Source organism: Lacerta agilis, chromosome 13 (genome assembly GCF_009819535.1).
Source record: "Lacerta agilis isolate rLacAgi1 chromosome 13, rLacAgi1.pri, whole genome shotgun sequence".
NCBI lineage: Eukaryota > Metazoa > Chordata > Lepidosauria > Squamata > Lacertidae > Lacerta > Lacerta agilis.
In genome coordinates this window covers 38,394,355-38,419,228 of record NC_046324.1, presented here as the reverse complement: position 1 = coordinate 38,419,228, position 24,874 = coordinate 38,394,355, and the positions used below count along the sequence as shown (strand labels likewise).

Genomic DNA, 24,874 nt, shown 5'->3' with positions numbered 1-24,874 from the left:
TCATTTCTCTTCTGTCTCTTCCATTCTGTTTTATTTATTTATTTATTTATTTATTTATTTATTTATTTAATCTCTTTTAAAAATGGATTTTCTTGAGCTGTATAAACTCTTTAAAGTTCCTGTTGAAATATAAAGCTGCATGGAAGTTAGAACTGTGTAGAACACAGCAGGGAAGAGGATGAGGACCAAACTAGAATTAGTTAGCTCTGACAAGCTTATGGGTTCCCCACTCTTGCCTTACTAGCATTGAGAGGCTGGTCCCTACCAACTTCTGCCTTCCTTCCTTCCTTCCTTCCTACCTACCTACCAGTCAGGTGGTGGTTCTGCCTCCCATTAGCTCTGGCTCCCCCTACTGTTGGTCTCCCTGCCTTCTGCCCAATGGGCACTAGCCCCCACTGCTGTTCGGTCTTCCACTTGGAGAGATGGCTTCGATCCCATCCATTTTATGGTTCCGTTCCACTGTGCTGTTCACTACATTATTTTAAAATGTGTTTTTGTTATGATGCTTTATGACTAGGATGTGTTTTTGTGTGTGTGGGCGAGGGGGGATTTTACATTGAGAGCTGCTTTGGCTCCCTTTGGGTCAAAATGCATCCTACAACGATTGATATAAATAATAAGTAAAACGAATTCTGCTCTGGGGCACAGAGCCATTCAGCACAGCCGAATTTGGAGGAAGCATTCTGCATGTTTGCCGCCCTACATTCAAACTCTTTGCTCTTGGTAGTTTTGGGTCATTATCGCTTTGAAAAGAAAACATAATTCAAGCAGAGCAAGACAAATGTAAAAAATGTAAAGCTTATTAACATTATACCCAGAACTTCTCTACTGAACTGTCGCTCCCACTGCTGTGACAGACTAAGTATTATTCATTTGCATGATTTGTTGTCCTGTTTTCTTTATCCTCAAGCAATTGCTACAAATTGAGGTTACTTATGCTAATTGAACATGGCGGCTTCTTTCATTTTAATGAGATTATTGGGATGTTCTTGCGTTTTGTGGGGGCTGGGATCCCCCCCCAGCCCCCCGTCAACGAGAACCACAGAATCTATTTGGTAATGATACAATTAATATTAATATTATTTGCTGTGCATGCGCAGTTGTTCATATGTTTTGGAAAGGAATGGCAGAAACACAGTAGTGTTTTATGATGCCTTGCCAATGTCCTCAGCCTGATTTCTTTTCGGTTATGACATGGGTTGGGTACAGATAACATATATAGAAATTATACATACGTTTCTAAAAAAACAACAACACCACCTTGCATATATGAAAACAGAAGAGAAAAACTTGAATGATTTAGTGCAGGGGTAGCCAATAAGGCATCCTCTATTTGTTGCTGGACTTCCACACCCATCGTCCTTGACCATGGGGGAAGATGGGAGTTGGGAGTCCAGTTGTATCTGGAGAGCAGCCACATTGGCTAGCCTTGGTTTAGTGGGAACATTTCTAGACAAGTGGATAAAAATAGCTTCCAAGAAAGTAGGAAGAGTTCTACTGGATTAGGCCACAGGCCCATCTAGTCCAGCGTCCTAAGTCTCTGATAGCTCAGTTGGTTAGAGCGTGGCACTGATAATGCCAAGGTTGCAGGTTCAATCCCCATATGGGACAGCTGCATATTCTTTTGTTGCAGAGGATTGGACTAGATGATCCTCAGAGTCCGTTCCAACTCTATGATTCTATTATCCTGTTCTCACAGCAGCCAACCAGATGTCTCTTAGTAAGTCCGCAAGCAGAATCTGAGTGCAAGAGCACTCTCCCCTCCACTAGTTTCCGACAACTGGCATTCAGAAGCTTACTTCCTCTGACAGTGGAGGTCAAACAAAGCCATTGCGGCTAGTGGACATTGATAGCCTTATCCTCCAAAAAAGAACATCAGGTTTTCAGAAAATGTAACGGTTGGTGCAAGGTGGCGATTTTTATTGGAACCGCAGGATGCTCCCCAAGTTGTGATCTCAACGAAAATCATCCCTTCCACTCTTGTGACCAGCCTTTGAAAAAAAATCACAACGCTCTTATTGGTGCCTTTGTTCCCACTGGGACCATTCATTCCCTGCCTACCATATTTCATTTATTGATTTAGAAAATTTAGAGACGTGCGCATGCTTTCCAAGCAGCACAAACAAAACCATAGATCAAACGTGGCCGAAACCCACAAACCAATTAAAAACCATCACCATTAACAATGAAGATAAAAACTAATAGAACTTAGGAGACTAGAACACACGTACCATGGCTGTGCCCTGTTGAGCTCCAACCTGCCTGTTTCCCAGGCCAATAAAAAGTGGACTGAGAACACTCCATGGTTAAAGCCCCGTTGAAAGTCTCTATTAATTTCCCTCTCGGCTCCCAGCTCTCAAGAATCAGCATCTGCTCATCGCTTGCTATCAGTTGCTTTCTCTAAACTGTTCCCGGTTACTCCAAAAGCAGATGTTCCTAACACACTTCACTGAGCTGAGTGAAACCGCTCGATTTAAAAAGCACGAGTGAAAAAACGGGAAACAAGGTGAACTTAAAAAAAAACATTAAAAACAAAAAACAAAAAAAACCTGGGGATGTTTAAAAGCCTCTGCTCCTCCAAACAGCTGTTTGCCTTATGCTGAAGGCCTGTTTCCCATGCCGTTTGTAGGGCGGAAACGCTGCGAGCAGGTGGCCGATGTGTTAACATGGCTAAGCTGAGCCATGAAGGTCAAGAGCTGGCATTTGGCCCAGTTCCATTTCTCAGCTCAACATTGCCCCCCTCCCCAAAAAACCCCCATTACTCTTTGCTCTCTATAACTGCCCCAAGCTCCTTCAAGAAGAGGAGGGATAAAATTTGACAATGTAAACAGGCTGAGACTTTTTCTTATTGTTATTGTTAGGGTCAACGTGCATTAGGCTTTGCAGGTGGGGTGGGAAGCCTCATGCTTGGGGGGCCAAATACAGTGCTCAGGACTTCCCCCCCCCCAGGCCACCCCCCTCCTCAGACACTTTCTTCTCTTCCAGGCAACACGTGTCACTGGGTCTGTGGTGCAGCTGCTTTGGGAATACTGTGTTCTGGTTGCCTCACCTCAAAAAAGCATATGGTAGCGTTGGAAAAGGTTCAGATAAGCACAACCAGAATGATCAAGGGGATCAGGGCCAGATTTGGTTTTGATGAAGCCCTAAGCTACTGAAGGTAATGGGGCCCTTTATATGTCCAGCTGTCCTTTGTCAACAACAAATTGCCGCTGTTATTTTGTGTTGAATATATGCTATATGGTAATTTATGGACCTAACAGGCATCTAAACCCATTTGCACATGTTGCCATGCAACCAGTCCATGCAGAATGTAGGCACCCTATATATAGAAATGAGCAAACCAGTGATATTTTAGGGAGCAGGCTAGCAGGCAGGGCCCATTACTTACATCATAGGAGCCTACACAACACAAAACACTGTTGCTGTATGTAGGTTTTATTTTATTTTATTTTTTATCTTATATTTTGGAAATGTACATCCAGTTTCTTTTCCTTTAGTTTTTTTTTGGGGGGGGGGGCCAAGAGAGTGGGGCCCTAAGCTATAGCTTGTTTAGCTTATACAATACAATACGTAAATCCGGCACTGAAGGGGATGGAGTGACTGCCTTATAGGGAAAGGTTGCAGTGTTTGGGACCTTTTAGTTTAGAGGAAATTATGCCAAAAAGTGGGGGTCTTGTTATACATGGATAGTGCATAGGGGGCGTATTTTTTATTTCCTGCCGCAAGCCTGTGATTGCCACATCTATTGGTTATGTTACTGGTGGCTGTGGCAAGGGCTGTTGTTGATCAGCTGTTGCTGTGCCAATTGGTGGCTTCTGTCGGTGAGGGGACAGACGATTGGTGGGTTTTGCACTGTGCGTGCGAGATATTCGGCAATTGCTCCTAAAAAAGCTCATCAAGGGCAATCCTCCCCGCAAAAAGCTCAAGAACTCTGGGCAATCTTTACCCATTTTCTTAAATTTTGAGTCCCCCAAAATAGGGGGCCTCTTATACACAGGGGTGCGTTATACATGGAAAAATACGGTACATCAAACCCCTGCAGATTAAGCATACATTGGTTTCCACCTCTGCCCTGCCTACACCTCTCCTAGGCCGTCCCTTTCAGCGTTGAACTGGTCAGATCGGGAGCAGGGCCTTTTGTGCTGTGGCCCTGATATAAAGGAACAGATTACCAGGAAAGATTTCCCCATGATACTTATAACCATCAGTGAAAAATGCATATAAACTTACAGGCTTGTTGCCTAGCATGACCTTCCTGGCTCCCTTTAAAAAAAAAAAAACCTGTAATAGCCAATTGGTTTTAAATATTATTCTTTGTTATGTGACAGCTACCTTGAATTTTAGAGAGGTGGCGCAAGGCTTGAAATGGGAGACACACTCTGAGATAAACAAAAGATAACAGATCCAGGTGATCTCACAATTGTTTTGGATAGCATGACATTAAAAAAACAACAACAATCACCCAACAACCCAGCCAGATCCATTTTATATTCCACCTGTTCTCTCAACAATCTAGCTCTTTTCATTAAGGGGAAAACAACAACAACAAACCTCTCTCAAAAAGCTGTTCCGCATTTGAGAGAGACGTTTTCTCTATTTCAGTCATGATGAAGAAAAAATAATGAACTTTATTGGAAGAAATAGCTCATAAGCAATGAGCCTCCTTGGAAATCTAGCCAGTTGGACAGATCTGGGCAAGAGCAAAGCCAAAGACAGCAGATGGGAGAAAGAACAGATGTTAATGCAGTTTGCTCTTTCCATATGCTTTCCTCCTTTAAAAAAAAAATTAAATTGCACTTTAACAATTGTTGGTTTCTGAAAATTCAGAGGCTCCAGACATTAACTGAGGATTGCAATCAGACTCTTGTGTTGTTCCTTCTGCAGAGGAAAACTGTATTAATTATAAGGGGGGAAATGTAAGACCAAAGAACTGCAGGATCAAACCAGTGGTCCACGTCACCTAGCATCCTGTTCTCAAGGTGGTCAACCAGATGCCCATGGAAAGCCCAGAAGAAAGACCTATAGACAATAGCACCGATTTGCAGAAACTGGGTCCTGCTGGATCAGGCAAAAGGGCTTTCTAGTCCAGCATTCTTTCCTCCCCTCGGCCAACCAGATGCCCATGGGAAGCCCACAAGCAGAATCCAACCACAACGGCAACTCTCCCCACCTGCAGACACGTCAGCTGACCCTCAAACGTTGAAAAAAACTGATGGACAGTAGAATGCTCTGCATCTCACCAGTCCTGCTCAGGTGTGGACTGACAATGCAAGGCAAGAGGGGCAGAGAGACACTTGCTAGCCTTGTCCACAGTGCCCTTGTTCCTGCCAGCTGGGAATTCAGACCACTGTGCATTTTTCAACATTTTAAGCAGATGTTTTTACCTGCTTTTTTGTAACTGATAATTTTATTGCTTTCTTTCTTTTTGAGGTTTTATTACAACCAAGCAGTATGTAAATCTTGATAAATAAGTAATATTTTCTAACACATCGGAGTGTTATATACATATTTTTTTATTTCCCTCTTGCAGTTTATAATTTCTAAGAAGCAGTTAAGATTTATGTTTTAAAGCTTTTATTTTTATGAGATACTCATCTCTCTTTTTCTCTTGTCAGCTTATCCATCAACTATAATAGGCCATTATTTTCCTCAGTGTTCCAAAATAAGCAAAGGCAGCTTATAGCCTCTAAATGTATTACTAGTTATATATGTACAATTACTTCCCAAATGAATATATTCAGTCCATTAATCCTATCCTATAGGGTCATTTCCCTAGTTCCAATACATTAATTAACAGTACAATCCAATGCATGTCTGCTTAGAAAGTAAGTTTGAGTTGCATGGATGCTGGGAATTCCCAGGAAACTGGGAATAGGATTGCAGCATTTCAGTGCAATCCCATGCATGCTTACTCAAAAGTAAATCTTACTGTGTTCAAAGGGACTTACTCCCAGGAATGTGTGCACAGGAATGCAAGCTTAGTCTGATTCACTGCAGCTAATCAGTTCAATTTTTAGTTCCAATAAACTCACTACATTTTATTTATTGTCCAATTCCGATTCAATATAAATCCATATGGCTCCTTTTAATTCATTTCATTCCGAGCTCAACTTTAATTCAGTTTTCTAATAGCAACTGCAAGACTTCCAACACTTTTTAACATCCTGGTGTACAACCAATGTTAATTTCAATAAATTCAGTAAATCTAGTTCATTAAACCCAGCCAGTTCATTACATCTAATTCAACACAGATCGATAGAGCTCCTTTCAGTACATTTCATTCCAAAGTCAAAAATTGATTCAGTGCGCTAGGGGCATCCATTAAACTGCCTCACTCTTTGCAACTCTTAAAAATTCAGTCTTCCTCTAGTCCAGCCTTCCCCAACTGGTGCCCCCCATGTATTTTGGATTGCCACTTCCATGAGACCCAGCCAGGTTGGCAAAGACAGGTGCAAATTCTCTCCCCTCTTGGCTTCACCCATGCCTGAGCACATCAATGGTCCCTTGAGCCCAGCACAGTTTTGCACAGTGGCCAACCATATGAATGCTTGCCTCCCATCAACTGGTATCCTAAGATGCTTTGACTCTAATCCAACAGCAGGGCTGGGGAACCTGTGGCTCTCCAAATGCGGATGGACTCCAATTCCCACCAGTCCACCCCCTCAGCATAGCCAATGGTCAGGGCTGATGAGAGTCGTAGTCTAGCAAGACCAATTGCAGTCGTTAACAGTCGTCAACAGGTTTTCCACACCTATCAGCCAATCACCCATTCCCACCACCCTTCTGAGTAATACCTCTCACTATATATAAGGGTCTGGTGACTTCTGTTTCAGTGTGCATGCACACGAAAGCTCATACCAAGAACAAACTTAGTTGGTCTCTAAGGTGCTACTGGAAGGAATTTTTTTATTTTTTTATTTTGTAGTCTAGCAAGTTTTGGAAGACAACAGGTTCCCCCATTACTGCCATGAACAGTGGTCCATACCTATCATGCCACTCATCCCACAAATGACGCTTCTAACAAAGCTGTCCAGGTGGGTTGAGCTACAACGCCTGGTCTAAGTGGGAATGCATGGTGAAGAAACTGCACAGTTTCATCCCATGCAAAATTATGGATGGATCTACTTAAGCCGCAGAGATTGATAAAGACAAGGACCTGCTCCTCTCGTACTCCATCAGAACACAAGAAGAGCCTGCATCCTGTTCTCACAGTGACCAGCCAAATGTCTGGGGGGGGGGGGAACCCTGAAGAAGGATCTGAGCACAAGAGCACTCTCCAGTGTGGTGCAGTGGTTAAGAGCGGTAGACTCGTAATCTGGTGAACCGGGTTCGTGTCTCTGCTCCTCCACATGCAGCTGCTGGGTGACCTTGGGCTAGTCACACTTCTTTGTTGTGTTTGTTGTGGGGGAGGAAGGGAAAGGAGAATGTTAGCCGCTTTGAGACTCCTTCGGGTAGTGAAAAGCGGGATATCAAATCCAAACTCTTCTTCTCCCCTCTGGTATTCAGAAGCATTGCTGTTTCCAGCCAGGGAGGCACACCATAGTCATTGTGGCTGGTAGCCACTGATAACCGCATCCCCCATGAACTTCTCATCCTCTTTCAAAGCCAACCAAGTTAGTGTCCATCACTGGAGGACCACAAGTTCCCAAGGTTCATTTAAAAACAGGACCTGAGATTCTTTTGTTCTTAATATGAGGAAGGCCCTTATGGGAACTCACGATCTCTGACACCCCCCACCCCAAAACAAAACATGGTCCTCCAGTAATTAGCGAGGAAATGGGGAGACCAGGGTTCAAATCCCCACTCGACCATGAAGCTCACCAAGTGACCTTGAGGGCCAGTCACTTCCACTTCACTCTCAGCCTACCTCACAGGGTTGTTGTGGGGATTATATGAGGAGAGGGAGAACCATGTATGCTCATTGGATAAAAAGGTGGGATATAAATGCAATCAATAAAATAAAAAGAGTAACTAAGCGGGCGATTACAGAAGGCGAGAGACAGGACCCCCCCCATGCCTCTCTAATGCAAACATCCCCCTCAACGTCTTTTGCAAACGAAACCATTTCCGCCCTTAACAAGCTAATGTGAGCAGCTGCATTTGTATCCGGTAGTTTCTCCAGACACATTTCCCGACTCGGCACCTTCTCGTGCAACTGCTTTCCACGGGCCTTTCTCTTCCAATCGCAACTGTCAGGCAGCAATTTAGCCTTTATCTAAACTCAGCCCTGGGCTGTTCCCTGAGTTGGGATTGCCAGAGAGATCTATATTGCTGAATTCTTTTGAGGTTTCTCCTCGTGTCTCTTTTCATTAAGAGGCCTGTCCGGAGCCAGGCGCGTCGGCTCTGGTTTTAGAAGCAGCAGGCCTAAAAATAATTGTGTGACAGGTCTCAAGGAGAGCTTAATGTGAAAGCTAAATTTGCTGCTGAACGGGCATTCTGATTTGGAGGCGCCAGCAAAGAGGTTTATTAAACTGAAGGTCGTCAAGGGATGCATGTTTGCTTTTACTGCCTTCCAACCAAGCGTAGATGAGACCATCAGTGCTACTTGCTACTGCACTGCACTGTTTTAAATGTTCCTGCGTCCCAATTTCAAGATATTGGGCGGCATCCAAGGTCCGTCCTGTTCACCCATTGAAACTGATGGACACAACTGACTTGGATACATTCATTTCAGTGGATCTACTTTGAGCAGAACTTGGTTGGGTGCAGCCCACTGGGTAGCAGAGCATTCCAGACCTGCTTTGTGCTGGACTGGAGGTGTTGGTTCCCCTCTGCTGACCTCTGTGGACTTCACATGGGCTGGTGGTGGCCAGCAAAAAGCCCCAAAATGGGGCTTTCAAGGGGTGAGGCTAAGCTGGCTCTGGATCTCTTGGATCCGGAGCTGGCGACACAATCACTGCTGTGACAACTCCAGGCTGGCACAGGAACTGTCTGCCCTCTCCTTCTGCCCCAGCCATCGCTTGCGACAGGGCTGCAGCTGTTGTGGTGATGGTGGCTCCATTGGCCATGGTGGGTGGAGAGGTCTGCACTGCAGCTTAAGTGGAGCATAGAATTGTAGTGTTGGAAGGGAAGCCAAGGGTTATGCAACCCCCTGCAATGCAAGAACCATGCTTGGGGCTGCTTGATTTTGGCAGGGATTGCTTCTCACCACCATGGATATCCCAAGGGACTTGTGCTCAGGGGACAGCACCCTCGGGCACTTACTGAGGTCCCACACCACAAGGTCACTGACCCATGTTGTTTCCTCCTGCACCCGTCCTCTCCACATGAGCAAGCAGATTCCATTTGCCTTGGCACCCTGCCCTCCATTTTTGAGCAGTGGTGTTGGCTGGGGCCAGAGGGACAAGGACAAGCGACTGGGCAGCGGCCGCAGCAGTGAGTAGGAGATGGCACTATGGAGCCAACACCGCTCACACGCCAAGATACACAGCAGCAAGAAAATGGTCATAATTAGGCATCCTGCAATCCAGTGTCTCTCTCCTTGCCAAGGACACCACCACTCCCTCTTCCACCCAGGGCAAATGCTGCCACCTCTCCTGTCCCTGTAACTTTCAGTCTGCTTTGGTTCAAAGGCCCCACCCTGTCAACAGAAGGGCAGGGTGCACAAGGGCATCTCAGATCAAGGGATAAGGCAACAACTGCGTAGCTTTTTAGCAGATCCCATATACTCTGACTATACTCATTTGCCAGCATGAAGTCCCTATTTTATTTTATTTTTTTAAATTGTCCTTGAACAATCATTGCCCCTATCCTTGCCTTAGAGGACTGCTTTGCTATATATGTTAATGTGAGCTACCAGTGTCAATAAGGAAGATTCAACACCTCTTCTCCAGGGGAGGGGGTGCAGCTCTGCGGCAGATCATGTACTTGGCAGGCAGAATTTCCAGCCTTGCCTTCTCCAGTTGTAAAAAAAAAAAGTCATTACGTAGAAAGAGCTGGAAAAAGTCTTTGCCTGAGACCTTGAGTGTTGCCAGCCACAATGGACGATGCTGGGGTAGATGGACCACTGGCATGACTACACACAAGATGGTTGAAGATTTAGGCTCTACAGTATAAAAAGGATAGGAAATTAGGAAGGTGCGTTATGTACCATCAGACCATTGGTCCACCTTGCTGGCTATTGTCTCTGCTGACTCTCCAAGTAGAGATTAAATGTGGGATACAGAGCACGTACTGTACCACTGAGCTATACCTCCTTCCCTAAACAGAGGATGCTGTCTTGCACCAAGTCAGACAGTTAGATCATCTAGCCAGCTATTGCCTGCCCTCTGCCTAGCCAGTGTGATGCCCTTCAGATCTTTCAGGAGGTAGTGATGGCCACCAACTTGGATGCCTGTAAAAGACGACTGGACAAGTTCATGGAGGATAAAGCTATCAACTAGCCACAGTGGCTATGCTTTGCTTCCACGGTTGGAGGCAGCACTGCTTCTGAATTGCAGTTGCTAGAAACTGTGGGAGGGGAGAGAGCTGCTGAGTTCAGGAACTGCTTGCGGGCTTCCCATTGGGGCATCTGGGTGGCCACTGTGAGAACAGGATGCTGGACTGCATGAGCCATTGGCCTGATCCAGCAGGCTCTTCTTTTCTCACGTTCTTTTCATAGCACAACTCCCACCATCCCTGGCTGGGGCTGATGGGGGCTGTAGGCCAGCAACTTCTCAGCTCAGTTTGCAAATGCCGGGGATTGATCCTGGGACATTCTGCATGCAGAGCATGTGCTTTGCTCCTGAGCAGCGGCCCTTCCCTGCCTTGAATAAGGTGACTTCAAGACAGCTCTTACTGCAGGGGGATGGAGCAGGAGAGGAGAGAAAATTTGGTGCCTCACTTAATATACTTCTGATTATTACTCATTTCTCCTCCCTCCCGCAGTCTCCTCTCCCTCCCCGTGTCCTTGTCTGGGTGCCATAGGCGAAAGAGGCTTTGCAAAGACGACGACAGCAGAGAAATGTTTGCTCAAGAGCACGTTGGCTGGAATACCAATGTAACTAAGCAGCGATGCTTAACAATGTGTGCAGGGTGAGAGGAAGGGAGGAGGGTGTGCATGTGTGTGTGTGTAATAATGCTGTCATGGAAGAAATAAACAGCCAGGGATCAGCTTCTTTGGCAGCCCAGCACATTGCAATTCTGAGCATGGTAATCTCTGTGATCAGCACTTGTGATAATAAAGCTCTCTCACACACAGAGGCAAAACAAGCCATAGGATGCTATCCACTGATTTTGAAAAGAAAGAACGAAAGAGAGGGAGAGAAAGAGGTCAGCCTTGCTTATTATTGTCGGCAGGTCTGAATTGGCTGGCCTTTATTATTTTGTATTAGCATCAAATTAGAATGTTTCTCAAACAGACTGGAACAAATCTGGCCGTACCAGCGGTCCCTGATATAAACAAGGGTTGGCGAGGGAGGAAGATATCACAAGGTGAATGTGGAAGCTCTAACCCTTAACTACAACCATCACAACCCCCTTTCCTTGGAATGGTCAACTTCTTAGCATAATGCTGAAAGCCAACATTACGGCTGTTCAGTTGCCTAGATCCACCTGCATGCTCTAGAAAAAAAATACATTTGCTATTCCTTTTTTTAATGATTTGCTATCCAATTTTTATTGTTTTTTTTTTTTTAGTGCATATGGGTTGTATTCAATGCTGGTCCTCTTCAGGTTAGACCCATCAAAGTAATTTAAAAGGCCTAACTTAGATGCATTAATCTCAATGCGTCTTTTGAGGAGGACCAGCAACTCTGTGCATTGTCCAGCTCCGAGCACTGCCGTTGGTTCTTATGTTTGATGTACATAACCCTGGTTGTTCCTGCCACACAAGGGAGGGTCATTTATAAATAAATAAAACAAGGATAGTCAATATGGTGCGCTGTGGGACTCCAGCTCCCATCACTCAGTCCATTGGCCCTGCTGGCTGACGGGGATGATGGGAGTCGGAATGCAACCAGTTTTGGAAGGGACTACTCCTGCTGTAAAACCATCATGTTGATTTTAATGGGTTTCTGGCTCATTTGTAGCAAAAGTTGATGGAAAGATCCTTTTCAGGCAAATCCACAAAACAATGTTGGTGGGTGGGTGGGGGGAACAGTCAGTAGAGTCTGTTAAGGAATCTTTACTCATCTCTGTAAATTTTGGACATTCTTACATAATGAATGCGCCAATAAGGGTGAGGAAATTAATTCATGTGTGCTTGACTTTCTGCCCTGATGCAAAGGGTCAGGAAGCAAAATGATCTCGTGGTAATTGTCTGCAAGCAATTGAAAGAGGAAAGAGCTTCACAATCAAATCTAGAAGGGAATAGAATATTATAATTTTTAAAATACTTTGGAAAAGTGTCTTCTTCCTCCCCCTGATCCTTCATCCTTAAATTTCTAACCAGAATGGTGACTTCAATATTAATGGTTCTATTGTGACTGGCAGACAATCACATTAGTGGTAAAACAAGATGGCACCCACAATGAACCTGGTGGCAACACATATTTGCATATCTGAGCAGCCCTTGCTCAATGGTCTTAGGAACATAGCTGTTTTAAAATGAGTCAGACCACTGGTCCATCGAGTTTAGTATTGTCTACCCTGGCCAGCAGCAACTGTTCAAGCATTTCTTTATTGCTTTGCCATAAAGTTTATACACCACCTGACTGTAAGAAAATCTCTCAAAGCGGTTTAGGGAGTCTTTCCCAGCCCTACGTGGAGAAGCCGGGGATTGAACCTGGGACGTTCTGCATGCCACGAGCTACAGTGCTTCCTATCTTGACCACCTGGTAATTGGATTTGATATCCCTGACCAGCAAACGCCGCACGAAACCTCAACAGAGTCACCCATGGACTATTTTAATTGTTACCACCAAGTACCAGGGCTGTTAATTAGAGCCTGCAATACAGATGAAGTAAATAAAGCAAAGCTCCTGTTTGGAAGCTTCCCATTCCATTGTATTTACATTTAGAGGAGAATTCTCTCTCTCTCTCTCTCTCTCTCTCTCACACACACACACACACACACACACACTGGAAAGCATAATCTTAATTTCCCCTTTCAGATACTGATCCAGGGACCAATTATACAAGATTTTTACCAGTAGGTGAAACAACTGTCACTTTTCATTACAAAGGAAGCCGAAACAAAAGGTCCACTGGGACAGCAGAAGCACACTAGATTAAATACATATTAACTGGTGGCCTCTGCTGTCACAACACTGTCTCTCTTAGAGCTCCCTCCTTCTCTTCCTCCTCCTCAGCAAACTGAAGGATGAGGTGGGTCTGTAGCTCCGTAATACAGCATCCACTTTGTCCCTGGTTCAACCTCTGGTATCTCCAGGTTAAGGCTATGGAAAAGCACGGCCTGAAATCCTGGATAGCTGCTGCCCAAACTAGTTTGTCTGATTTGTTATAAGGCCATGCAGTTTGGAAACTGCAACAGGTGAGGGCTGGGGAAAGGCAGTCCGCACACATTGACATCGATCCTACAGACTGATCCAGTAACATTGCATGCTGATTCATTTCCAAGCTCAGTCAAACATGCTGGTTGTTAATCTTTAGACACCTCAGGACAAGGTTACCTCATGGATCACCTCCATCTATATGGATTTACCTGAGAATGGACCCATTACTAGCAAAGGTCTGGTTTGAGGGTAGCAAGGACAGGGCCTTTTCAGTGTTGGCACCACAGCTGTGAAATGTTTTCCTTTAGAAAAGTACACCGAGCCTCACCTCTTCCTATATGTTGATAAGCTCTGGATACTTCTTTTTTAACTACAGAAGAGCTTTTATGATCAAACCCTCCTGGTTTTATGCTGGTTAATTGGACTACAACACATACACCTTCCCACACTTTATTATTTTTTTTACTGCTTTTGATATTTGATCTTTCCTTCTAAATAGCAAACTCAGATGGGGGTGCCACCAGATACATAATTAAAAGGGGACAGTGAGAAACAAGAGTGAGGTGTCTGCATGCTCAGGGGACCCCCCAAGGTTTGCAGAAGTATAAAAAACATTTTAACACCCCAAGGGGTGTTGGTAGAAACCTCCCTATGTCCCCTGATTATTCTTTTTGGGGGAGGTCACTTGAAACCTTGGCTACAACCCACTGCTTGAAATCTAGGAGGACTGTATACAGGGATACATGTATTATGGTGTGGAGGGGGGGGGAACTAGGTCATTCCTCTCCCTCTCCATGTCAACAGCTATTCAACTTGGTTGTTGTTTTTTAATGCTACCCTCGCTGTATTCTTGAATTTTTAATTCCAAGAACCACAGAAGGCTAATGAAAAAAACCCAACAACTTTAATTTGTTTTACACTGTTGCCGAGATGATCTCAAAAACATGATTTCACAATAACCTTATGGGCCGTACCCAAGAGACTCAGAGTAAGAACACACACCAGATGCACTCATGGCGCTTAAGAGATTCAGCCGAGAAGTTGGAACTTGGTGACTTTCATTGGGGCCTTGTCTCCTTTTTCAACTGACTTGTTTCCTGTATGTGTTAACTTCCAATATCACTTAAATTTGTTGTTCTTATTGATGAAAGAGAAATAATGACCTGACATATAAGGGAAAGCTATACTAAATGTGACCTGAAAGTGGACAGATAACCCTTTTATAGTGTGGTCCTAGCAGTGTGCAAGATTTCCACCTCACATTTACTCATTTCATTTAGTTGCACTATTAAAACTTTCAAAGGCTGGTTCATCTGCTTTTCATTCATCTTTACAAGCGATTCCACACTAGTTCATTCATTTTGTTATCTGAATTAGATTCCCATTGCTTTCAAAGGGAGACCCAGACAGTCTTCTGGTGCCTTTAACTCCTACATTTTCCATCCAAACGGCACGAAACCACTAAACTTTCTACTCTTCCTTCAATGAACCAGACCTTTCCCAAGTTCAGGCACATTGGTTGGGAGTACGTCCCTGTTTTAGAGGCAATTAAATAAGACAAAGATCCCATTGGCTTCCCATTGTTTTCAGTGTGACTAGTAATGCTCGTGCTTTGATACAGTGTAATACTGAGAGGCATTTTAAATTATGTTTGATTTTACGGTTTAAACTGATTTTTATTTTCTCATATTGTATCTTTATATACCACTTGAGATTTGTAGTTAAGTGATCTAGCTACATCATCTATCTCAAACTACAGTTCCCAGGATTCTCTGGAGGAAGCTGTGGCTGTTAAAGTAGGATCATAGTGTATTGTGCAGATGTGCCCTAAGTCCAAACCAGGCTAGGTGAAGAGGGGAGCCTTTACAGTATACTCCCCTAAGCCCTTAGTTCTCCCGAGCCTGCTGACACATCCCTTGTGTGCATGGATGACGCCATGTTGGCTAATTAGGATTCACACTCTGAGATTGAGTTGAGCATTGTATAGGGATTAGCAGAACAACAAAAAAGTGCCTAAGATGTACATGCCAAGAGTAACAGGTGAACCACAGAGGTTCGGCATAACTGAGAACGCCAGGCTGCTCTGTGTGCTTGTCAAAAACACAGATAAGCTGCAGTCACTGCACCTAAGCCCTCCTTTCCCCATTACAAAAGAGTGCAGCCATCAGCAATGAGTTAAGGCTAAACTAATAGCTGGCTACAGGATGCAGATCAATGTAATCTGAAGCAGAGGCCTGAGCGGTTTCAGTACGCTGGCTAAGGCACACCTGAGAGAACACAACAAGATTTGGAACAGCAGGGTGTATATTATCCAGGCCTTCAAAAGACGTGTGTGGAAAACGTTATCAGGTGTGTAATTAGGGTTGCCAGGTGACAACCCGGATATTCACTGCATCCCTTTGAAACCACTGGTGAAGGAGGAAACACTGTCACTGCCACTTCCCTGCAGGTAGTTTCCTTTCGTTCATGCCCCCCCACCCCATTTGCTGTAGTGAGCAGGGCTCCAGATACATGGGTGTAGTCGGGGGGGGGCACTCACTCCACAAAGCAATAAAAATAAAAATACTTAACTGAGGTTCTGGCCCCCAACATAAATCCTGGCTAGGCCCCTATCTAGGTGCACTGTAAATATGTTTTAAAGCAAGAGTGGGGCTCTGGAGCCAAATGCAGCCCCACAGGCCTCTTCAGCTGCCCCTCACGACTCTCCTCAGGCCACCCCTCTGCTCGAGTCACACCCTTTATCACCAGCCCTGTTTGGCATTCTTCTGGGGGCCTTTTGCTTGTCTGGATGGAGGACAGAGAAGACGCCATGTGAATTTGTGTAGAACTTGTCTCCTATACAAAGGTGAAATTTTAAATTCATTGCTCCTCCCACTTTATGCCCCTGGCCCCACCCACCCCACTTGCCTGTTGCCCAGAAAGGAATGTGGGTCTCAGCTGAAAAAGGTCCCCCAACCCTGTTTTAAATCAACTAAGTGAAAATCTGCGCTGCATAGATGTGTGAAGCTCATTGGTGGCAACGGGAGCTTCCTGTGAAACTCAAAGCAACTATGCAGAAGCAGTTGTGGTTAGGACGTTGGCAGGGAGAGGGAAAACTGGACTCTCCTTCCCTACAGTCTCAAAGCTGCTCAGGCTCCCCCATTAAAGCTATTTACTAGCCGTGTGCAGTGGGATCAAGATTCAGTTTGGATCCTACTTCAGGAGCAGCCTGTCTCATCCCAGAGTGTTTTGTGCACTGCCCAGTTTGACTCCACATCCAGCTCAGAATCTGCTTCATGAAAAAAAAAAACCTCTGTTACTTCCCCTTCACTACTATGGGGAGTCAAAAGCAGCTCAAACTTCCTTCCTCCCTTTTTACAGAAGTGGATGAAATTTGCAGACATTGTACCCCCAACAGAGTGGTTCAAGGCTGCCAAATTACAGGCAGGGAAGTGCCTCTAAATTTTGATTTTTTATATTTAAAGAGGAAACATGCATAACTTGAGGGGACTCACAGAGATCCTACTTTAGCTTGGACAAGCACCTAAACACTCCAAGGCACATTAAATCAGCTTGCAGCTTAGTGTTTGTACAAAGACTTCTACATGACTCAAGTTCCCCACCTTTGCCTGATGAGGGTATTAAGATAAACACCTGGAACCCATTTACATGACGTAATGATTATTGGCTAGTGGTGATGCAGAGACAGGATTTTTCCACTGATGGTACTTGGTGTTAGGGAACATACTCACGGCTGAAAGATGAGAGGCCACATCTGTATTGGTATCCTGCCAGCTTTTGAAGATTCCCTTGTTTTATATAGGCCTTCCCTTGGTTCCCTTGAACTAAGTCTATTGTTTTACTTGCTGCGTTGTTGAAAAGGCCATGTTTCATTGCAAATTTTAATTGTGGCTGCTTATACTTTTAAGACTTGGTGGGCGCTTTTATACTTGTAAACTGCTTTAGAAGCCTATTTTGGGATTAAGCAGTATATAAAAAAAACTAATCTGAAACATGCATGCAAATTGCATTCATATACCAAGGGTTGCATAGAACACTTGTGCTACTCAAGAGTACACCTACTGAAATTAATAAGCATGACCAACTTAGGGCTGTTGATTTCAGTGAGGCTACTCTTGAGTAAAACTCAGCTGGAGACCATGCATACTGTCACATCTAGTTTGGCTCATATATCTATATGAAGATGTTGAGAGCCAAACTGGATACCTTGCCAACGCAAAGCCTGAGCAAGTCTTCCGCCTGAGCTGCTATGAGTTCACTCCAGCACTATGAGACAGAAGCATTTGCATCTCCTGAAAAGCAGCAAGCAGAGCAGAGGAAAGCAAGAGGTGGAGGTGTGTGTGTGTGTGTGTGTGTGTGTGTGTGTGTGTGGAGAATGGACATTTTAACTAAATAATACTGAAGTGAAGGCAGAGGAATGCTGACGGCTCCCATTTCCCCTGATTATGTAGGTCAACTAATAGCCATCGTAATGCTCTTCATTCAAGCACATGGTCATTAAATCATACTTTAGAGAATCCAAAAGAGCTTACAATGTATCCATATGGTCCACAGCTGGTTTTATCCAGCACTAAAGCAAATGGGTAGATTGGTTGAGGGAAGGGGGGGGGGAGAGAAGAGGCCAAAGGATGTTCTCTCAGCTGACAGGATTTAATTGAGGGAAGGGAACCTGCCAACCACCGCTCTTTTGAGAGCTCCTCTGGAGGAAGGTAGAATTTGCTCACGGACGAAAGCTCTGTCAGCAGCTCATCCTTATCACTGAAATGTTGCGATTGCCATACACCACTGATTGGCTTCATTTGGACAAGGGGTTTTTTATTGTGAGAACAGGATGCTGGACTAGATGGGCTACTGGCCAGATTCTTCAGGGCTGATCTCTTCTAAAGTGGTAATACTGTACCACTTTCAGCAACCATGGCTTCTCCCAGAGCATCCTGGGAACTGTTAAGGGTGCTGAGACTTCTTAGGAGACTGACTCCTTACACACACCCACACACCCCACAATTCCCAGAGTGGTTTAACAATCAATCCCTCTTCCCAGGGAACTCTGGGAATTGTAGCTCTGTGAGGGGAACTGTGGGGATCTCCTAACAATTATCAGCCCCCATAACAAACTATAGGTCCCAGGATTTGTGGAGAAGCCATAACTGTTTGAAGTAGTATAATAGTGCTTTAGCTGTATATAGCAAACAGGGCTTAAGACTGCTTTAGGAATGAGGGGGTGCCATCTTGTCCTTTCTCTCACGCTGCCATCTTAATCTGGCCCTGGGTTGACTGTCTCAGTGAAAACTAGGCCAGCGTCCTCCTTTCCTTAAAGAGTGGCAGAGCTTTGCTTCCTCACAATGGAGGAAAACACAACATTTATAGACTGGAGGCTGAAAGAATCCCTTGTTCTGCAGCTGCAGATTCAATGCGGTTGTGTTGTAACAGCCGGTCTCTGAATAAACCTTGTGCAGAAGGGCGACTGGACTGCCCTTGTCGGAGGTCCAAAATACAATGTGGACAAAAAACAGATTTGTGAAATACTACAGTGCAGCTTTCAGTGCCGTGTGTGTGTGTGCGTGTGTGTGTGTGTGGTTTTCCTGGAAGAAGACAGAGCTCTTCTTTATGATCAACAGGAAGTATCTTCTTTTTTATACATATACTTGCTCAAAATTAACTAACTGCCAACCTCCAGTGCACAAACGCGGCATTGTTGAAAGAACGGGGAACAAAAAGAAAAGCACACTTTCCCTCCTGCCTCCAGTAAAATTTTAAAATAAAATTAAAATGAAGCGGTTATCTCAAAACTCATTGTGGTGAAACTACAGGAAAATGATTATAGGGTAGGGGGAATTCTTGGGCGTAGGAACTGAGGATCATTCACTGTGCCCAACACCTAGTCCCGAAACTCATGAGTCATCGCAAAAGGGGTTTTCTGTTGCTCTGATGTTTATATCCATGTGCATATTTAGCAAGAAGAGAGGGGTGAGGGAGAGCAAAAGACCCTTTCATCAGTCTGTCTTGGCCCCTCAACACAGCCAACTCCAGGTTTGAGAGGTCCCTTGTAAAAATGCACTTCTTGGGGTAGGAAGAGAGATCAGTGGGCTTATTTAATCATTTATTACTGAAGATTTATACACAGATTCGTGCATAGCGCTCCCTCTGATCTGCCCCATGGTTCCAATCCAGGGGACAACTGGTCGATTTGTCCTCTCAAGAGCAAGCAAGCACTTAAAGGAGCATCACTTATCTGATCATTGTGGTAGCTTGCAGTGACTACTAAAATTTCTCGTGATACCCTACAGCAACATTACGCTTGAGACACTGAGGAAATGGAGCAGGCTTCTTTTCTGCTGCTCCAGAGGGTTGGAGCTGAGCCAATGTATTCAAATGGAGATTCAAAAACATCCTGGGAACTGTAGTTTGTTAGGGGTTCTGAGAGTTGTCAGGAGACCACTATTCCCTTCACAGAGTTACAATTCCCACAGTTCTCTGGGGAAAGGGATTTATTGTTAAACTACTCTGGGAATTGAAGCTCAGTGAGGGGAATTTTGTGTGTGTGTCATAACAACCTAAGCACCCTTAACAACCTGCATTCTTTGGGGGAAGCCATGATGGCTAAAGTCGTACAATAGTGCTTTAAATAGATGGTGTGGATATAGCTTCCGAACCCAGCAGCCGTAAACACTCATTCTGTAGCTTCACCAAGAACGGGTGAAAGAATGCGAGTAAGTGTCTCTTCTATTAATTTGCTTTGACATATCTGTATGTCATGGTTTCCATGTTAGCTGCCTGGGTTAGGTTTTTATTTTATTTTTTTTAAATAGAGAAATATATATAATGGTGACTGCAAAATATCTCACTCCTAACCAATTCCTGGAAAAATAAGTCATACTGTAGCTCTAATAAACTAAAACTTTCCTCAAACTATGTGAATTTATTAACTGACGGAGCCACTGTTCTCTGGAATCCCCACGGAATGAATATTGGAGACAATTAATATCCATGACGTTAGTAATGTAACAGTACTGCAGCAAAAGAACTCGAGAGAGAGGATAAAAAATAACCTTTTTTTTATTTGGCTGAATCAATCTTTCTAGTTACAAACAGCCAAGACTGCCAATTATTGCTTATTACTTGTCCCCAGACATTTGATTAGGCTGCAAGAATTACTCTTAACTTGAGAAATAACCTTTTTTGAGATTACCTCATGAACAGAAGCTTTCGTTGGCTCATCCCAGCAAGTTTCTGCTTGAGGGAAGCTAAGCTAGGGTGAACAACACTAATTAAAATGCCTCGGTGTAAAATTAGGTGTTTTTTTAAAAAAATCTGAAACCCATGATATGAAGAGGACTAGGAGGCTGATTTCTTCTACTACTTTTTAATAATGAAAGGCTGATAGATTTATAGGCAATTAACTAGTTGGCACCGAAAGTTGCTCGTTGCTTCACATAGGAGTTACTGCCTCCCTGAGTTCCTTCTTGAAGAAGGGTGGGAGATAAATTATTAATAATAAATTGAAATAACAGCAACAATAATGATGTCAGAGATGAGGAACCTGCAGCCCTGTAGATGCTGCTGGACTATGACTCCCAGTATCCCTGGCCAAGCTGGGAGTTGCCCACAGGAAACGAACAGAGAGCAAAAATTACGTACTTTAGCAGACCCTCCAAGTGCCCCTATTTTCCAGGGACAGTCCCAGATTTACAGAAGCCGTCCCAGTTTCTGATTTGATCCTGGAATGTCCCTCTTTTCCTTAGGACATCCCTATTTTCTTTGGAGAAATGTTGGAGAGTATGGAATAGGACGTGCTTATTTTCACTGTAGAAATGTTGGAGGGTATGGAGTTATGCGATCCCTGAGCCAAGGAGATTAGTAACAATACAACCTTTAGCTTTAGAAGACATCTGAAGGCAGCCGTGTATAGGGAAGTTTTTTAAATGTTTATGTTTCATCTATGTTGGAGGCAGCCCAGAGTGCTCAGGCAACTCAGTCAGACTGGCGGGGTATAAATAATAAAATTATTATTATTCTTATTATCATTATTGAATAAAAGGTAAAGGACCCCTGATAGTTAAGTCCAGTCGCAAACGACTCTGGGGTTGGGGCGCTCATCTTGCTTTACAGGCTGAGGGAGCCGACGTTTGTCCGCAGACAGTTTTTCTGGGTCATGTGGCCAGCATGACTAAGCCACTTCTGGCGAAACCAGAGTAGCACATGGAAACGCCGTTTACCTTCCCGCCGGAGCGGTACCTGTTTATCTACTTGCACTGGCATGCTTTCAAGCTCACCCTGTCATGGGGATTCGAACCGCCAACCTTCCGATCGGCAATCCCTAGGCTCAGTGGTTTAGACGACGGTGCCACAAACCCCTATTTTCATCAGAAAAATGTTGGAGGGACTGCTTCAGCCCATCTAATCCAGCATCCTGTTCTCACAGTGGACATCCTGGTGCCTGCAGGAAACCTGCAAGACAGACCCAAGCCCATGACCACTCTCCCCATCTGCGTTTTCAAGCAACTGGTATTCAGAAGCATGTTGCCTCTGACTGAGGAGGCCAAGCAGAGTCATTGTGGCTTGCAGCCATTGATAGCGTTCTCCTCCATGAATTTGTCCAATCCCCTTTTAAAGCCATTCAGATTGGTGGCCTTCTCTGCTTCCTGCGTGAGCAGGTTCCAAAGTTTAACGATGAGCAAAGAAATACCGTATTTACTCAAATCTAATGCTCACCTATTTTGGCCAAATTATGTTGCAAAAATTAAGGTGCACATTAGATTTGATTACATTTGCCAGCAAATACCTTTTTTTTTTTGTTAGTTTCAAGGTTCTGAAGTTTGAGGCGCGCATTAGATTCGATGGCGCATTAGGATCGAGTAAATACGGAACTTTATCTGTCCTGCATCTTCCAACTTTCAGTTTCTCTGGATGTCCAAGAGTTCTAGGGTTGAGAGGGAGAAAACCTTTTCTCTAGCTCAGGCTTCCTCAAATTCAGCCCTCCAGATATTTTGAGACTACAGTTCCCATCATCCCTGACCACTGGTCCTGCTAGCTAGGGATCATGGGAGTTGTAGGCCAAAAACATATGGAGGGCGGAGTTTGAGGAAGCTTGCTCTAGCTGCTTTCTCCACACCCTACAATGTTTTAGAAACCTTTATCATGTCACTTCTTTCTTGCCTTTTCTCTAAACTAAAAGGTCCCAAATGCTATAACCTTTCCTCATAGGGGAGTTGATCCGTCCCCTTGATCATTTTGGTTCTTGACCAGTACAAAGTCACTTACTATGTTCCTACTAGTACTCCTTTATGTTTTATAGGCCAGTTTTAAATATATCTGAGCAGCAAGGATGGCGTAAATGGATAGGTGACCAGATAATGGAAAGCAAATGAGTTCCTCGACATAAGAAACACAAGATATAAATGCACATAAATAAACAAGACAGCCACCACCATCCCTCTCCCCTTCAGTATATCAGGATAAGGCAGCAGAAAACCCAGATCTAAAGTGCATCTCCTTGCTTCATCAGAGCTCTGGATAATTGGTATGCCCAACAGTTCTCTCACTGGCAGCCAGTTTTGTAACAGGTGGCCTTTTCGATCCAAGCAATCTCAGAGTGCTTAGTTTAATCTGGGGATAGGCTTAATATTTCTGTATTTTGCAAGGAATATTATCTGGAAAGGTTAAGCCTGTCAATAAATGTATATTTTAAATACAGCTTATATTTATCCCATATGTTATAGCTACTGGAGCGAGAGGGCCATTTCAGTGCTATTTCCGAAAAAGAAACAAGCATGGGATGTTTCAAATACACACACACACACAGAGAGAGAGAGAGAGAGAGAGAGAGAGAGAGAGAGAGAGAGTTAGTTTACAGTTTTACAAAGCAACAGCAGGCACTGCTACTTGTGGGAAATAAAAGTTTCTGCCCTATATGAAAACGGCCAGTGGCTCCGGTTATGGATGACTCATGCATATGCAAAAATGCCACATATTATTACAGTATCAGACCTTATTGGTTGTTCCTCCTTCCCGTGGTTAGCTTCCTTTGAGAGCCTGCTTAACCAGCAAGGAAAACTGTTAAATAGTGGGTGGACACAACAGACGACACAGCGATCTTCCAAAACAGCTCTTATTTATTTGCAGGCTGGAACAGAACTGAGCTGGAGGCCTCAGCCACCAGCTTATATAGAGCTCAGCTACAACGTAACAGTAACAACATTCTGCAGCTAACCAATCCCTGAGTGTCAGTTTCTAATCCTTCATTTGCATAAGCTGACCTGAGTGAAAACCGCAGCAGAATAAACTATATACACACACCCCTGGTGGCCAAGGTGAGAACTTCAATACATAACACCCCTCCCCACCGAGATAAGGCATTAGGTTACAAGCATAGTGGTTCCATTATATACAGCAATATTCATTAAACACATAGCATAACAGTTCAATTTACGATGCAGCATTATGTGTGCAAATTGTGTGTAACATAGTCTTTTAGATACGCTGGGCGTTTGGGAACCCTACCTGACCGCCGTGGGCCAGTATCCGAGCCCGGTTGGCTTCCCGAGTCCCGTTGCGACTGCTGTGCTACCACTGGTGTCGTTGGGCCTGAGGTCTCCGGCTCCGCTGCTGTTGGAAGGCCTGTCACGATCGGACTTGGTGGACACTCAGGCAAGACGGTGGTCGGCGTCTCAAGGGAGTCAGGCAAAACCCCTGCAGTGGCTCGGCTTGGCCCCATGTCCGCAGTTTGTGAAGGGGGTGTAGATGGAGCCTCGCCTTCCAATGGTGTCGGTTCTAGAGCTGAGGCTGCCGTTGAGGGTACTGCGGTATCGTCCAAAGTTCCAACCCGGCGCCTCAGTTGGTCTATGTGCCGGCGCCACAAACGCCCGTCCTCAAGTGCCACCTGATATGAGCGGGGCCCAGTGACTCCCACTATCGTGGCCGGCACCCAAGGAACGTCCCCCACGTAGTTTCTGGCAAAAACCTTATCCCCGGGAATAAAAGACCTTGGTGCGTTAGCACCGCCCGGGGGCTCGGCTACCCCGAAGTCTGGATGCAACCGGTCGAGCGAAGATCTGAGGCGACGGCCCATAAGCAGTTCAGCTGGACTCCGCCCTGTGGCTGCATGCGGGGTAATGTGTTGCACGAGCAAGTATTCCGTAACTCGCTCATGCCAGTCCTTCTGGTCCAGGCGTGCCAGTGCCTCTTTCGCTGAGCGCACCATTCGTTCTGCCTGTCCGTTGCTGGCCGGGTGGAATGGAGCTGTTAGGGCGTGGCGGATGCCCAGCCCCAAGAGGTACCTTTCAAAAGCGCCTGATGTGAACTGTGGCCCGTTGTCGGAGACGAGGACATCAGGACATCCATGCGTTGCGAATAGGCCCCGCAGCACCCGGACTATGGCTTCGGTAGTGGTGGAGGGCATCAGAGCCACCTCCAGCCATTTCGAATAAGCGTCCACCACTACCATAAAGGTCCGGCCGTGAAAAGGGCCAGCAAGGTCAATGTGCACCCTCGACCAGGGTGCC

The 24,874-nt window shown here is 44.9% G+C and overlaps 1 protein-coding gene across 1 annotated transcript in view; it reads right to left on the bottom strand.

Moving 5' to 3' along the window:
- The window catches only part of XYLT1 (xylosyltransferase 1), a 163,793-nt gene that overhangs the window by 67,438 nt on the left and 71,481 nt on the right, over window positions 1-24,874 (bottom strand). The gene's annotated exons all lie outside the window — the stretch shown is intronic.